At 55.0% G+C, this 15,566-nt stretch overlaps 1 long non-coding RNA gene across 1 annotated transcript; it reads right to left on the reverse strand.

Moving 5' to 3' along the window:
- Positions 1 to 9,455: 9,455 nt before the first annotated feature.
- Positions 9,456 to 14,028, reverse strand: LOC137860904 (uncharacterized). The gene is made up of 3 exons (XR_011099241.1): positions 13,705 to 14,028; positions 10,812 to 11,709; positions 9,456 to 9,705 (listed from the first exon to the last, which is right to left on the reverse strand). It is a non-coding gene; the product is annotated as an uncharacterized lncRNA (long non-coding RNA).
- Between the last annotated feature and the right edge of the window lie 1,538 nt (positions 14,029 to 15,566).

A 15,566-nucleotide genomic window follows, 5' to 3' on the forward strand; every position in this document is an offset into this window, starting at 1 on the left:
CTGCTCCTCTGCGATGACGCCGTTGGCAAAGATAAGTCCTTTGCTGCTGTCACCACCAACAACAGCATCTCCTGGAGCTGTGGAGGTACCTCCAGGAAGACCCGGGGATGTTTCCCCTCTGGCTGCTTTTCTGGGGCTGGGGAGGTGGGTTTTCAGCCTTGGGGGTGAAAAGTAGCCTTTCATCTTCTTGCTGCTCTCCGCAGGCTGCCACGTCCAGTGCCCCTCTTGCCTGTCCAGAGTGCTCTCCTGCGGCGTCATCTGCCCCAAGTACTGGGGTAACATCTGGAAAACGTCCTGTGTGTTCTCAGTGGAAGTGGGTTCCAGCATGGCCTTCCTCTGCCTGTGAGGGCGATCCTCCTTCCTCAGCAGGCCAGGGGCGTGCAGGGCGTAGTTAGGGCCCTCCTGGCCGTGGTCTGTGGTCTGCTGCAGGGCGCCCTCCAGCTCGCATGGGCAGCTCCTGTGAGAGGGAGGAGGTGAGCTGGAAGCGAGAGGTGCAGGGCCCGTGCTGGGGGCACAGAGCATGCTGCTGGGCCCAGCTGGGGAAAACGACCTGCTGCCCTGTCTTATTTGGGGGGTGGCACTGCTGCTGGGCGCAGCTCTTGGCCACTTGGCGCTGCCACACTGCCAGGTCGGGGTGGGTGTAGGACAACGGCAGCGCAATGATGCCCCTGCGCTGCTGGAGGGAAGGAGCAAAGCAAGGGAAGGCGAGAAGAGAGAAGGGCATGGGGCCTGGAGGAGGTGAAGGGGAGCTGGTGGGTGTCCCCAAACCGGGAAGATGTTGAAGGGCTGCTGGGGGACCGGGGTGAGCTGGAGGAACAGACCAGAAGGAACCCCATGAGATGCAGAGAGGACGAAGGCCTGGTCCTGCCCCAGGAGGGACAACACCCAGCATGATGCAGGCTGGGGATCAGCTCTGCTGGAAAGGCCACAAGGCTCTGGGCAGGGAGAGGCTGAGCAGGAGCTGGTGTCTGCCCAGGCAGCAAAGATGCCAACAGCATCCCTGGAGCACAGCCGGGTCCGGGTGCTGACTGTTGACCTCTGCCATCTCCAGCCTGGGAGGGGTTTGAGGCTGGCCTGGTTTGACGGGGATCTGAGCAGGGTGCAGGGGTTGGATGGGGTAGCCCCAGTGGGGGCTTCTTCCTCCCGAATTTCCCAAGTTTCTAAGCAGGACGCTGCTGGGTGGAGTTGAGGAGGGCGGCTTTGGGCCTGTATTGACTGCCAGTGAAGGCCCGGAGGATGAGGTGCAGGTTTACCATCCTGCCGGGGACATACCTGGAAGGCTGCAGCTTCTCCACGACTTGAAATGAGACCAGGAGAAGGATGAGGAGGCTGAAGGAGACCCAGAGCCGACCTGGCTGGCACCTGTATATTGCCTTCAGTTTCCTGCAAGGAAACAGACGTTCAGAGTGTTCAATGCATTGCACGGGTAAAAGAAATGTGTAGGGCACAACACAGAGGAAAGAGGCCTTGAGACTTCCACAACGAGCATGACTCCCCCCAGAATTTAGTCTTGTCTTTTATCTTTTCTAAGGCAAGGTCACTTTTCCGCGGGTGGAAGAGGTGCTGGAGCAGCGATAACCAATGAACCTCAGCAGCTGTGCTTGAGCAGTGGAGCCTGGTGGAAATTTCCAGCCGGGACCCAGATATCGCACCCAGAGGTAAACAGCGATAACCGCGGGGACGCCTCGCGGCATGGCCCCGCCACCGGCTTCGGCAGCAGGAGCGGGCACCGCTCGCCTTCACCCTGCCCCGCGTGTCTGGGAGATATCTGGGTGCTCTCTCTATAAACAAAGACAAGAAACCATGGTTTCTTAAGGCAGCCCTTCTGAAAAATGAAGGGACCCCGCTGCAGGAACCAGAGCGGAGCTGGAAAAGGGTTTAGGTTGCCTCTGGCTTGTGGTGATTACTAGCTGAGGACACATCGCTGCGTAAAGGGGGCTGTTTTTTATCAGGAATCTGGTTAAATCCTCTGTTACGGACCCCTCTGTGGGGGGAAGCTGGCCTGCAAGCCCCAGGCACCTGCTTGCAGCCTCCCAGGGAGGGGTGGGAAGGGGCAGGTTTGTGGAGCAAAATGAAAATGGGGATCTCAGAGTACGGGGAGCAGGCATTTGTGCAGAGTCTGCTCAGAAGCCACCCTCTGATCTGTATTCAGGATTCCTTTTATCGAGTGGGCAGTTTTGGACAAGGGGGCCTGGAACTGCACAGGCCTGCTTGTCCTAGGGCTGCTTCACCTCTGTGGTGTTATATCACAGAATGGATTGGGTTGGAAGGGACCTTAAAGCCCATCCAATTCCAACCCCCTGCCATGGCAGGGCTCCCTCCCACCAGCCCAAACAGCCCCCAGCCCCATCCAGCCTGGCCTTGGGCACTGCCAGGGATGGGCCACCCACAGCTCCTCTGGACAACCTGTGCCAGTGCCTCACTGCTCTACCCATTTTAGTTGATTTAGATTAAATACTGGGAAGAAATCCCCTGCTTCGGACAGTCCTGCCACCTGGAAGAAGTATGCATGCTGGGCATCATTCCTACTTGAGGAGCTGGTAATGGCATGGACACGTGGTATTTGTAGTGGTCACGTGCATCCGTTGGTCCTGTTGAGGAATTTGGGCTTGCTGTTGAAAACTGGATTCATTCCAGAAAAAGGCAGTATTATGACTAATTGTAGTTTGCTTGTTACAACAGTATTTCGGTGTTTGTGCGTTGGTTGTCAGCTGGTCCATGAAAGATCTGGGTCCCTTTGCTCTGAGCCTGCTGCCTCCTGGGAGAGGACTGTGTGTTGGCTGAGCAGCTGGTACCCCACGTGTGGGCTGGTTGGGTCTGATCGGGCTCGCACAAGGCCAGAGCCCGTCCTCCAGGCTGGCTCTAGGGGGACACACGTGGATCAAAGAGCACGCAGGGAAGAAGGAGGAGCCGTGGCAGCACTAAAGTTGGGACTGAAGAATGCCAGAAATTGCAGTGGCAGCAAAATCAGGATAAAATGGCCCACACAGAATGAGGCACCTTTGGGGGCTGGAGCAGTTGGACCATTCGAGGTTGGACCTCTTTAAAAGGCTCCTCTGCTTTCCATGGGTACATCCTTCACAGCCTTCTCCTTGGTTCAACATGGCAGGATGAGATCAGGGGTGCCAGTGCCTTGGGAACATGTTAAATATTTGGGACCAAGGCCTGGGAAGCTGGGGGCTGGATGTGCAACCCTCGTGGTTCAGGGGCTGCACGGTGCCCTCTCCAGAAGCCATTCAGCAGAGTGCAGAGCTGGATGCAGCTGGGTTCAGTTCTCAGTGGCAGAGCCACAGCAGCTGAATCCTACCATGCTGGTGCGATGGATTTCAACAAAAAACGGTCTATTTGTTGGGGGAGAGCCCCCTAGTTGTGTTTGCTGGCTGGGGATAGGTGCCTGGAAGCGGTGCCGCAGACAGGTCTCGGGTGAGCTCACCAGTGGAAAGCGGCTCCATTGATTTGCTGCGGTCAGATATGCGCCGGGCAGCGGGTGGCGTTGCATGGGGAATCAATACACGTGAGTGTTATCAGACCCTCTGAGCAGTGTGTGAAGCCCCTTCCTTCACCTACTGCCTGCCTGTGCCGGTGCCCAAACCACCATCAAAAGAGGGAAAAGCCCTCCCCAAACCCCCTGCTGCAGCTTGGCATGCAGAAGCAGGGCTGCAATGCCCCAGGTGCAGTAGACACGTGGGGTAGGGCTGTTCTGCCCTGAAACGCTCTCCCCCAGCACAAGGACGACCCGTGGGCACTGTGGCCAAGTCCAGCCTTGTCCTTTGCTGCCCCTCATCCATCCTCTCCAAAACAGAGCCTCTGGAAGAGCGCACCTGGCACCGGGTGCATTCATCGGGGTTGCCGCGTACAAGGCTGGCACAGAGCCACGTTTCTGCTCCGTGTCTGCTCCATGGGTGAGCATGCAGAGCTGAGAGTGCTGAGCCCCTGCCTGGGACAAAGCAGGAGGGCTCAGCATCCTCCTTGCCTCGCTGAGGTTGCTGCTGCTGCTCTTCCCGTGCAGCATCAGGCCTAACAGAAGATGCTGTTCTCCACGTGGGAGAAACGCTGTGCTCAGAGCCTCTGGAAGAGAGAGCTCCACTGCCCCAAACTTCCCTGCATTTATGCAGAGCAGCAGTGCTGCTCTGCACATTCCCATCATCACTTCAACCTCCACAGAGGGACCTGCAAGGACACGACCGCTGGGTAGAGTGCAACTCGTACTTAAGGAGATGGCACTGAGATTAGAAGATAAAATTCCACTTACATGGTCAGGTACCTCCTGAACTTCAGCATGGTGAGCTGGATCCTTGGCTGAGGAACAGCGGGTGCTCGCCGTCAGGTCAGCACGGAGACTGGGAGAGCAAACACGCGGGGCCTGGCTTGTGTGCCTGCGTCCGGTGGCCCCTCCCTGGGTGCCTTCCCCCTGGTGCCCTGCTCTCCAGCGCCTGCCCCCAGGGAGCAACCAGGCTCCGTGAGCAGCAGGTTTACGCAGCCAGCCTGGAACCCGTGCTCGCAGCCCCGCTGCTCTCCTTGGTCTCCTCCTACGGCTGCTGATGCTCTGTTCTGGCCCATCCTGTGCCGCTTCCAGCCTCTTTGGGTGTCAATCTTTGGCCCTTCGTTTCCCATCTTGCACGCTTGTCTTACTTCTCGACAAAGCCGGTGGTTTGGCCACGAGTGCTGGACTCCTGCAGTGCCACGGTCTTCGGGTCTGTGCCATGGGGAGAGCCGTGCAGGGCAGGTTGTGTCTGTGTGGCGTCGAGCTTGTCCTGCTCAGCCCTGCTTCAGGCTGGCTCCTGTCTTCTCCCAAGCCAGTGAGCCCTCACCCTGCTGTGCTGGGACTGCGCTGTGCCGGGCTGACCAGGACACCCCTGCTTGGACGCCCGTTGTCCTTCCCAGAACCAGTGGAAAAAGTGTCGCTGGGTCACCTCCTCAGTGCCTGGGGGACAGCACAAGGCGAAGGAGAGCTGGGAGGCTGTCCCCCATGCAGGTCCACAGGCAGTCCTTCCCCCAGGGCCTCCTCCCTCTTCAGCAGCTTTTCCTCCCCATTCTTCCCCTTCGAGCTCACCCCGGTGTCCCGCACACCGTCACCGAGGCCACAGCCCCCTGGTGTGAGCAGGGAAACCCGAGCCTGGGTGGCAGGACCGTGTGCTGCTCCTGTTTGGCCACCGAAGGCACCCGGGGTGATGGTGGGGATGGAGAAGGTGGCTGTGAGGTGCACCATGAGGGCTGCGTGATGCCCCTCGGCAGGACCAGGCTCCCCAGGTGCCTCCTGCTGCTGGTGGGGAGGACGCAGGCGCTGTGTGTTCTCCCTTCACCTGTGCCCGTGTGTCTCAGGGAATGGGGAGGAGGCAGCTACGCCTGTCTGAGGTCCCTTCCAGCCAAGACCTCATTCTTTAGGGACAGAAGGGCCCAGCGTCCTCCCTTCCCCCTCGCGGGTAGGGAGGCAGCCGCTCTCCTCTCCCTGGCACAGGCAGGCGCTGCCTCTCCCTGTCCACCTCATCGAAACCACAAGTTTACCGTAGGGCTGCTGCATTCCCCACCCATCCTGTGCTCCTGCTATCTGCCGAGGCCGGCAGCTTATCTCAGAGCCTGGTGCTGGGTGAGAGCCGCGGGCTAGCTCAGCGGTCGCGTGAATCAGCCCCCTTTCTGCTGTCGGGAGCTCTGGATGGAGGGGCAGTTCTTCTCCCTGTTCCTGCCCTCTGCACAGCCGTGCCTCCTGCACTCTGAGATGGACAGGGCTGTGCAGGCAACCCCAGGCAGGACCCTGGGAGAGATCCCACTGTTGCAGGGCACAGGGTGCCCTTTCCCAGGAGCACCCATGCAGGCAATGAGGGGCACGTGGAGACATGGGGGTGTCCAGGTGTGATCCTGGTCCTGTTGGGTTTTCTCCTTCCTGGATTGTCACTCGTGGGATTTGCTCAGCTCAGTCATTTCCCTAAGGACAAACCTATTTGTCCAGGGGGACCTCCTGGGAGCTCCGGTTTTGGTCTGTGACCCTGGTCAGGACCTCTCTGCTGCTGTGGAACCTCTTTCCTGGTTGTGGCTTCGTGTGTTTGGGGAACAGAAACTCAAAAGGCAAAGGTGTCTGCTTGTGCTGGGGTCTGACGGCATGGAGCACAGCATGCTCCCACCTGCCTGCACACTTTTAGGGTTGGAGGCCACATCTATGGGGCCTCAGCTGCTCTCATGGAGGGTGCTGGGCTGCTCCTGCTGCCTTGGGATGGGACCCTAGAGGAACCCTCAGCGAGGGCACCCCACGAGCCTCCTGATGTTGCATGGAGATCTGTGGTGCGTCATTAATACCTAACGAGGCGCTACCCGCATCCCCTTCAAACAAACAGCCGAGCTCTGAAAGGACCTTTTGATTTTCTTCAGGCCTGGGTTTTATCAAGTGCCAGTGACCAGCCTTGCTCTCCTTCCCTTTTACAATGAGGCCAGCCTGTTAGGCAGGGTGCGGTTTCGCGATACGGCGAAGCCCAGCTCGCAGCTGGCACTGCTCCTCCTGCCTCCATCTCCCTTCTGCTTGCCTGGCCCCAGCCATCCTTGTCCAAAATTAAAAAAAAACTGAAGCATTGGGGTTTGCTGGCATGGTTCCCCCGCTGGCCTTCACAGCAGGGTGCAGAAGCGTGGGGCTGGTGTGAGGGTGGGCACGGGGGTTTGTTGGGGTGCGAGGCTCACCGTGATGCCAGCTAGCTTCCCGGGAGAGCTGGATGCTGAGGTGGGGCCCTGAAAGCAAGGAGGAGGAGGAAGAGGCCACCACTGCTCTGTGAGATGGTGTTTTCCTTGGCTGACACAGACAGGACAGACGCCCTGGTGCGTGCTGAATGCAGCTGGAGCCCGGCGAGTAGCAGCAGCAAGGGAGGTGTCTGTAGGGAGAGTCTCTGTGGAGACTTTGCGATGGTTCCTTGCAACAGAGGCCTCACCTCCCTTGTGTTTTTACCTCCTGAACCAGACGGGAGTGTCTAGCTGCTAAGGAAGCACTAGCAGTAGCAGTGGTGGGGTGGTTCCCGAGGAAAAAAAGCATGAGTAGTGCTGCAAGCCATGACCAACCCAGTCAGGCAGATGTTTGGAGTGTCCCAGGTTGGCCAGAAAGAGTTGGGACTTTAAATTTGCAAGTGGAGGTTGGGGCAGCCCTGGGGGTTTCCTGGGATGGAAGTGGCCCACAGATATTTCTTTAGCAGGGGATGGGGAGTTCTGGAGCTCCTGGTGGAAATGGCTCCTTATTTTAGTCAAAGCAGAAGATCTGCAAAATAAATGAAAACCTCTTTGTGTCTAAAAGAAAGAGCCAGTGCTCCTTGGATTCCCTGAGGAGGGAAAAGCGACACCAGAGTGCCACAGGGCAGCTATATCCAGGGTTAAAATTCTCCTAGGAAGGGCCAGGTGTAAAAAAATATTTATGGTCTCATGCTGGAGGAGCCTGGAAGCCCTCCTGGCAGTGCCATAGAACCACCGAATGTCCCAGGTTGGAAGGGACCCATCAGGATCACCGAGTCCAACTCCTGCCAGCTCCCTGTCACTGCATGCTCCCACCAGGACAGCCTGGAAGGAGCCTCTACCTCCTGGTTGGGGTTTCTAGTCCCACAGTTTTCCCTTGTCCAGCTGCCTCCTCCCGCCCTGTGAGAAGGGTTGAGGCTGGGGACCCGCAGTGCGGACACCTGCTGTTTTCGGGCACGAAAGCACGACTGGGTGCTGATTCCTTTGAGCAATGCCACAGGGCCTTTGTTGTCCTGAATCTGGCAAGAGAAAGGAGCGTGTTGCATGTTGCTAAGGCTGCCCCTGCTCGTATTATTTGGGGCATTTTTCCCCCTTGTCTTTATTTCTTTGCTATTTTTGTATGTTTTGCTTAAGCAGTGACTTTCCTGCATCATATTCTGCCTACACGTGGTCGGCTTGAACAAGTCATTTGTGCCCCAGAGGCCTGGAACTTGCTTGCCCGAGGGGACTGAAAAGATGGAGAGGTGTGTGTGTGGCTTCCCAGCAGTGGCATGGGACAAATTGGTCCCCAGGGCCCCATCAGTGAGGACATCAGGGTCTAGGACATCCCCTCCAGGACTGCAGCCTTTCCTGCAAATCCCTAATAGGGAGAAACTTTAGAGAGAGAGAGGGGGAGACGAGATTTCCCCCCAACAACAAACCCTTTGTGCAGCTTTGTTTGCTTTTCAGGCCAGTTTCCAGACAGACCTAATCATGAAACGGCCCGTGATAATTTCTACATGACTTTTCCCCAGGGGACCCAGCACACTGTGTTATCAGCAGCGTGCAAGTTTGCTTTCCAAATCGTTCTGAAATCTATCACCCGTGGGGCCTCCCCTTCCATTCCTGGGCAGCCACCGTTTCATTAGTGCCTACTGAAATGGGCACTTATTCGAATCTGCACTCTTTGGAGTGAGTGAGGCATCCTATTTTAATTAGTTTGTATAAATTTCAGCAGCTCTCTTGGGAAAATTAAGTCAGTCTGTGCTGCAGTAAAGTGCCCATCAATACTCCTTCCCTCCGAAAGGGAGCTGAGGGCCAAAAGGGGCCAACACGCCAGGCTGGGAGGTGGACGCCGGGCTGTGTGGGGTGGGATAGGGACAGGTTATGCTCTTGTGAGCATCTTCCCAACCTTCTGGGGTGAAGGGCCGAGCAGAGGGGATAAAACATAGCCTGGGCTGTCAGCCAGAGCTTCCCTTTGGTGCAAAGGCTGCCCAGCAGCTGGATGAGCTCAGGTCACGGTGAGAAGCACACTGCTGCTTCTGGCTTTACGTTCTTTGTCTTGCGTTAGGACTTTGGCCCTAACAGTACTCTTATTTGTTCTTTAATCTTATCAAAAGCCTTTGAACAACGAAATACATCTCCACTCACTTTGTGAACAGGCCGTGCTATTTCTCTTTGCTTGGTTTGGTTTCCTGGCCAGGGACCTCAGAGATTGGCGTGACCCCCCCCCCAGACCTGCACTCTCTCTGGAAGCCCCTGAAGCCAGGAGCAGGCAGAGATGCCTGGGACGAGCTCGCCCTCCTCAACCCTGCTCCTTATCCCCCTGGCATTCGGCAGCATCCCGCCTCACAGAACCGTGGTGTGGGTTCACCCTGCGGGTTACACCTGGTGTGCTGCCCTGCGTAGTATGAAAGGATTAAAAAAAAACAAAAACAAAAACCAAAAAACGGAGCATTGCTCCATTGGTGGCTTCAACCAGAGCCTTGGAGGATCTACGTATAACCTGGGAAAGACCCAAGATGAACAGGGAGAGAAAAACAGGTAAGGGAAGGACTAAACACAACATGGCAAACAAAGGGGGACAGAGGAGAGAGCGGTGGTGCAGGAAAAGTGGGGTTCTTTTAGATGGAGCTTCTTCCCCAAGGGGCTCTGGTGCAAACAGCTTGTTGTTTTTTTTTTCTTTTTGATCTGCTTCCAGGAGCTCTTCGGTGTCTTTTGGACTCTCCATGGTCAGCAGGACTCAGGCAGAGCTGGGTCTGACCCACGCAGAGCTGGGTCCAGCCCTGGCCCTGTCACAGCCAGTGCCTGGTGGACACGTCAAAATAGTGGAAACGGTTCTCAGACGAAACCCAGCTAGAGGAGCTGTGTTGACCAAGGGAAACCAGGTGGAACAGGTGTTTATGGAGCAAATGCCTTTGGAAGGAGCTCAGTGTGCAAACAGGGCGGCAGCCTCGTGCTCTGATGCCACCTTCTATTTATGGAAAGCGTGACAAGGAGCCCAGATAAATGTCGGTGTCTCACCTGGGAAAACAAGAACAAACAACACGCTGAAATCTAGGAGAGTTTGTATGGTTTCTAGGAAAGCTGCGGCGCTGATATGTGAGTGCTGCCCCAAAGGTTTGGGAGGGCGTGGGTGGTCTGGCACACAGAGTGCTGGGGACGTGCTGCCCACTCTGCTCCCTTAAGCGGCTCCCCCTGACCACATCTTCCCAGGGGAGCAGTAAGGCACAAATTAGGAGTGTGGATCTCAAAAATGTAGCATGGGAAGGGTTTCTTGGAGCCAATTGTGTCAGGAATTGCAAGCAGCTTGTCTCTGGCACCCCAAGGTGGCGAGGGGAAGCAGGCTACCTCAGTAGCGCAGACTGGCTCCTTATCTCAGCGGGTGTTTGGGGGCAGCCCTGGGAAATGTCTGCTCTTGTGGTGTCCTTGAGGTGCTCTCATGTCAAACCAGGACAGTGGTGGGCAAAAGAGGAGCACTGATCTGCTGGTTCTCCCTGGGGAGCATCCCTTGCACACCTGCCCTGCTGATGGAGGGTGATGCTGCAGCTGGCGTGCTGCCTTTGCCGAGACAGGCAGAAGAAAAGTGTTGGCAGTGATGGAGGGTGAATGGGGAACATCTGCAGCACGGCCCTGTGAGCACCCTGCAAGGAGGACATCGCACCAGGATGGGTGCTTGGGAGCAGGCAGTAAGGGAGGGCTGGGAGCAGAGGGGGGCACCAGGAAGGAAACTGAATTGTTGGGTCGGGATTCTGCACTGCCGGGGAGCAGATAATCCCAGTCTGAACCCTGGGTGTGGGGTGTAGAAGGGTGCAGGATGTCGGAAACATGCTTGAAACATGTCTCAGTTTGGCTCAGTAAGAGCCCAGTGGTGTGCTCACTGCAAGAGGGCTTCCTTGATATTTGTTTCACAGCCTGCTGGCTGAGACCTCTTAAAACATTGGTTTAGTTTGTATTAGGGATACTTGCAGCCATCGTGACATTTAATTATTGTGCAGGTCACTGTCAGCCAGTGCTGGAAGTGTCTGTGGTTTAAATCAGACCTTTCCACCACCTCTTCATGTGTTCCAAGCTGTGGGGCGTGAAAGCTTGCTCTGCTCTCTCCAAGTCCCTGTTGTGCACTAAGAAACCTCAGTTCAGTAACAAAAAGGACTCCGGTGTCACAGTTTTGCAGTTTTGTGCCATAGATCATGACAGCAGAGCTGCTTCCTTCTCATACACTGAGAGTGTCAGTTCTTGTGTGAGGCTCTGTAGGAGATATTGTGAATTTGATTATGGAGTCCCATGAGCAAGGAGAACAAGAGGGCTGGTGCCAGAGCCTTTCAAGGACCTGGAGAACAAGGAAAGCACTACAGGAAAAGGGAAAAAAAGCAGTGGGTAGGTAGAAGGATGAACCCAAAAAACCTATCCCGAAAGCCAGGGGTTTCAGGAGGGATGGAGGACCTCCCTGTGTGAAAGGCAAGAGAAAGATGGAAAACATCAGGAGCTGTCATTGGACATGATCAGCACGCCTCTGTGCTACTAGCAGTGTGCATAAACCCATATTTTGACTCTCCTGCAGCGATTTCCACGTGGCAGGCACTGCATCTTGTTCCTCTCTCATTCACAGCCACAGCTCACTGCGACTCCTTTCCCAAGCAGAGGCCTCAGAGAGCTTCCAGCAGGCATCACGTCTCCGCTCCCAGCAGCAAGGAGGAGCTGGCTGCTTTGACAGCTGTCCCTACAGCAGTGGCGATCAAAAAGCAGTGGAGATTAAAAACTCGGGACTTTTTGCTGCTTGTCCCTGTAGGGGTCATCAAAGCAGCACAGAAATCACAGGTAGGTGCCCCTGGGGACTGCCCCAAAGCTCCACGCCCTGGTGCCATGCTCAAGATAACCCCACTGTCGTTTCTGCCCATGCCCTTTGCCACACCTTGCTCCCACGCGGCTGTCTGGTGGGGTTTTCACAGACTCTGTTTGTCTTCAGACTGGCTGCTTCCTCCGATACTTCAGTCTTTCAGAGGGAGGAGTTCTTCCTTTGGGCAACACCTTCAAATTTAAAAGTTTGAAAGTCATCTACAGATCTCTTTTTCTTTTCTTTTCTTTTTTTTTTTTTTATTTCTTTTTTTCTTTTTCAAAATGAGGGGCTTTATCATTCATTATTATTATTTTTTTTAATATAAAAAACAACAACAGCAACAACAACATACCTTAGGTAGGTAACATGGTAAAAATGGAAAGGGAAAATAGCATCAAATTTCTTCGGTGGCTCAACACAGTATCTCCAGATCAGAGCTGAAGGAGAAAAGCCCCTGGGATCTGCATTTCCCATCCCTGGTTGTGATGGAGGCATCATTTGATGTGTCTGAAATATTTTCTGGGCAAGACAAATAATCTGGGGGCCTTGGAAGCCTGCAAGAAGTTCACAGGAAGCCTCACTTTGCCCCTCTAGCAGATGCTGGTCTGGCTCCTTTGCCACCAACCTCTTCCCCCTAAGACCAAGGACTTCTGGAGTCAAATCCCCAGAGGATCAGGGCGCTCGGACCTGAGCTCGGGGCTGTCTGGGGGAGCTGTGCCACTCAGCCGCGATGGCTGGGCACTGCACACCTCCTGATTACCCGGCTCAGATCAACCCAAAGCCAAACTCTTCATTTCAGACAGCTCTGGAATTTAAAAGGGATAAACCCCAAATCTCCCCAAATCCATCAGATGTTGCCGCAGTGTTCTGGGTGAAGGAAGGTCTGGGCTGTGCAGGTCCCACCAGCTTCTTGGTCCAGTCCTCGGAGCTTCCACCAGGGTGTCTGTGGCACCTCGAACTACGTATGATGAGCTGGTGCTCTGTTCCTGCAACCCACTCTGGTGCACTTACAGCGTGCCCAAAATGTAGGGGTCTGCTGCTTCTCCCCAGGGCCAGGACTGTGGACTTGATATTTTCCTATGAAAGGAATTGCTCCTTTTGGGGATGCGTTTGCAAAAGGATTCATTTTATTTTATTTTATTTTATTTTATTTTATTTTATTTTTATTTTATTTTATTTTATTTTATTTTATTTTATTTTATTTTATTTTATTTTATTTTATTTTATTTTATTTTATTTTATTTTATTTTATTTTATTTTATTTTATTTTATTTTATTTTATTTTATTTTATTTTATTTTATTTTATTTTATTTTAAATTTTATTTTTCTGCATTTGCATGGAAAGATGCTGCTTTGTGGTGTGTGGGGGTGTCATGGTGCAAATGGGGAGCATTTGATTAGAGCCGTGGCTGTAGGTCAGGCTCCTGCTGGGCTCCCAAGCACTCTGCTTGGTTCTGCTGGGGCTGGGGCTGCAGACAAACCCAAATTCCCCCCTTCAGCACAATGTTGACACAGAACACATCCAGCTCTTGAACACTGGCCAAGCCGCTATTGGCTTCTCCAAAACCAACAAAACCTTACTGTACAACGCCGGCTGAGGCTTATCCTTGATTACCACATACGACTGCGATAATTAACCGAACTCAGATGCCGGTGCCCCCCGAGACACCGTGGGCTGGCTGTAGGGCGATGAGGCAAGTCGCAGAAGGTGGGTGAGCCTTTGGCCTCTGCCGTGGGTGCCCACCCTCAGGCCCCCACAGGCGCCGAGGCCTGGCCGCGCGCGTTGTGGCGGTGCTAAGGCGGCTGTGGCAGAGCGAGGTCGTGGCCGTCGTGTTTGAGCAAGGGCTGTGCAAACAGCGCTACGTGCCGGGCCAAGGCTGCTGTCCAGAGGGACAGCTTCAGGTCCAGAGTCTATGTGTGAGGAGAGCCCTAAGCCGATGGATACAGGAGAGGGTCGGGGCGCTGCGAGCTGTGGTCTCGAGTGAAGGAGGCAGGGCGGGTGCTCAGGGGCAGAAGGAGAAGAGAAGGATGAGGTGCATGCAGCAGCCCTAGGGATGTGGTGAGGAAGGGTAGCACCATGTGCTCATTTCCCTCCCACACACCCACGGTGCTCTGTGCCCACACCATTTCTGTGGTTGCTTTCATTCCTTCCACCTCTCCTGACGTCTCCAATATCCTTTCTTACCTTGCTCCTGGGCCTGGAGAGCTCTTTTTCTTCTGGCAGGGTCTGAGGGGCCAAGTGTGTCATCACCACGCGCTTGCTGTGCCACAGAGTCCTGCAGAAAGCCGGGGAGCTGAGGAGGGTGGGGATGGAGTCCCTTGTGGTCCGGACACTGGGGTTTTCCCTCCGGAAGGGTGAGGGAATGTCTGTTTGCATCTCTGCTGCTGCTGGTTCTGCATGGGGAGTGGGGTGGGTGCACGTGAAGGCACCCTGCAGGGCCAAAATTGCTCTTTGCAGCTGTTAAAACATCCCCTCCTCCTCCTCCTCTGAAAGAGGCAGTTCAGAAAGGCTGGCCGGGGCTGGGGCAGGTGTGTTTGCTGAGCAAGCACCGCTGTTTGCACACGGGGGGCTCATTAGGCTGCAGTTTGGTTGACCTTTGTTCCAGGGATCGTGCATTACAACCTGCACCCCCCCCTCTGATCCGCTGCCAAGCTTTTGGACCCCTTTCTCTGGTATGACCTTCCTCTGGGCCGCTCTCTACTGCTATTCCTCGACATCTTCTGCAATGTGCTGCCTCGGGGCAGTCGGCAGGGCACCTTGGAGGAGCTGTAACATAAACGTGGGTGTAGTGTCGGTGCGTTTGGGTCTCAGCAGCTCTGCACAGCGTAGCAGGCCACAGGCAGGGATGAGCCATGGGGGAGAGGGAGAAGAGGACTTGGCCCATCAGCCATCGCCTGGCTGGGGTGCAGCAAAGGGCTTCCCTCCCCTCCCCTGCCTGGCGCATCAGAGGGTCAGCCCAAATTTACCACAGGATCCCCCCCTCTCGTACCCCGGCTCAGATCCAAAGACAAGGATGTAAACCGAGGCTGAGAGGAAGCTGGGGTGATGGGGACAATTTGGGGTCTGGTTTCATAGCTGCAAGCCTCTGAGATCAGTTGTTTGTTTGTTTTTCCCCAAAAATTCCCAACGAAAGCTGATATTTAGAAAAACAGCTAATTTTCTGCAAAACAGGACTGCGGGAAGCAGTCTGCAAACTATGAGAGAGCAGAATGCCCTGATGGCCGGCTGGTGAGGCAGAGAAATGCGGCTCAGGATACCTCTTCCCTGTCAGGAGATCAGCCATAGGAAAGCGACTTTGGCAGGCTCAGCACCCTGCCGAAAGCCTTCAGGGGATGGCTATACCCAAGGCGTGAGTTGGGATATTGCTCCCTGCCTGTCCCCTTGAGCAAGAGCTGGTCACAGCCCCGACCTGCCTCCCCACCAGGGTGCCCCAGCCTGGGGGCACTGCCTGCATGGGGCACATCCCCTGCGTTCTCCTCCCCTGCCTTTCTGCCTCCCCTCCTTTATTTTTAAGCGGTCACCTGTGACCAGAAGAAACTGCACTGTGGCTGCTGGATAAATGAGCGACCTGTACTTTGGTGCTCACGGGAACGGTGGGTTCAACCCCAATTTGCACTGCGATAAATTAACCTCTGCTGGGTCTGGGCTGAACTGCTCCTGGTGCCTGTGTCTCTACATAAAATCCAGATGGCTTGATTAGTAATCAGTTAATTCTTTAATTCAGACCGCAGACACTGGGAACAATCCACTATCACCACCGTCACCAGGCAAGTGGGTGCCCTGAGCCACCACGTGTGGGTACGTCGTGCTGCCTCTGCTGAAGTGAGGTGGGCTGTCCTCAGGAGATGTCCACCCCCATCTGCCCACCTGGGTGCCAGAGGAAGGGCAGGTTTAACGTTAGAGGGCTTGAACCAAGTGAAAGGATCCCTTTTTTTTGCTTCTCCAGTTTATTACTTCCTCTGTCACAGCACATTGAGGTTCCCCTAATCAAAATACTACACTAGTAAGTAAAACAAAAACAAAAATGATTGCTCTTCTGATGTAAA

This window comes from Anas acuta, chromosome 9, assembly GCF_963932015.1.
Source record: "Anas acuta chromosome 9, bAnaAcu1.1, whole genome shotgun sequence".
In the NCBI taxonomy this organism is placed as follows: Eukaryota; Metazoa; Chordata; class Aves; order Anseriformes; family Anatidae; genus Anas; species Anas acuta.